This window comes from Aplysia californica, unplaced genomic scaffold (genome assembly GCF_000002075.1).
Source record: "Aplysia californica isolate F4 #8 unplaced genomic scaffold, AplCal3.0 scaffold00274, whole genome shotgun sequence".
Taxonomy (NCBI): Eukaryota; Metazoa; Mollusca; class Gastropoda; order Aplysiida; family Aplysiidae; genus Aplysia; species Aplysia californica.
In genome coordinates, this window is record NW_004797544.1 from 455,185 (window position 1) to 456,309 (window position 1,125).

At 44.3% G+C, this 1,125-nt stretch overlaps 1 protein-coding gene across 1 annotated transcript in view; it reads right to left on the reverse strand.

The window, feature by feature from the left end:
• Nucleotides 1-1,125, reverse strand: part of LOC101851958 (pyrokinin-1 receptor) — a gene marked incomplete in the record, with an annotated part of 298,445 nt that overhangs the window by 144,319 nt on the left and 153,001 nt on the right.

A 1,125-nucleotide genomic window follows, 5' to 3' on the forward strand; every position in this document is an offset into this window, starting at 1 on the left:
GAGAGAGAGAGAGAGTGAGAGAGTGAGAGAGAGGGGGGGAGAGAGTGAGAGGGAAAAAACCCTTTTTCTGGCTTTCAACAACCAATTTACGTTTCCTGAGCCCACTCTCTCGCGTCCTTTCTTCCAGGAAAACGCTGCCAGGCGTGTGAATCCTCCCACCTGGTATCGAAAGAGGCCTGCCCACCACTGTGGCGCAGCAGGTTAAGAGCTTGACTAACGCTGTGTAGACAGAGTCAGACTGACAAAGAAATAGACCGACGAAAAAACGGAAGTATGAGGGTGTGGGGTGGGGAGAGAGAATCCTTGTACTATTTATGAAAGCCCCAAAAAGTTGAGAGAGAGAGAAAGAGAGAGAGAGAGAAAGAGAGAGAGAGAGAGAGAGAGAGAGGGAGAGAGAGAGAGAGAGAGTGAGAGAGAGAGAGAGAGAGAATGCGAATTGGACCAGGTACAAGACAGGAAAAGCCGATGTAGATAAATAAAGAAAAAAACCATCGTTGATCAGATTAAATATGAAGATGCATGCTACTAATCTTTTTTCCCTGAATGTTCATCACTTTCTTTGTCAAAAGAGTGCTCCAGAATAAGTGGGCACTGTAGGCAATCGCAATCATAACCGAACTGTAACGATTTGCCCATAACACGCACATGTCAATTGCAATCGTTTATTGTCATTCCCTTATCCCCCCCCCCCCTGAAAAAACAAACAAACAAACAACAACAACAACAAACAAACAAAAATACTCTAAGAAAAATTGAAAGGGATAAATTTGCTTTACTTCGATTCAAAACATTATTTTTGTACCTCAGACAGAAAAAGGACAACAGCCGAAAACAAGTTTCAGCTCTAAGAGACGTTAATAAAGCGCAGCAACTATACGTTTACCCGTTCCTCCATCCACATTTCAACATCCAAAGATTAATACCATGCTTTCACCACGCCTATAGCTGGATGCAAGTCTGCAGCAAACGCCATTTTGTAATTTGGCATTTGTTGGAGCTTTGCACCCAGACATCGACGTGTGCTAGCTTGCATGGGCGTGAAGAGTGTGAGAGAGAGAGAGAGAGAGAGAGAGAGAGAGAGAGAGAGAGAGAGAGAGAGAGAGAGAGAGAGAGAGAGAGTGAGGA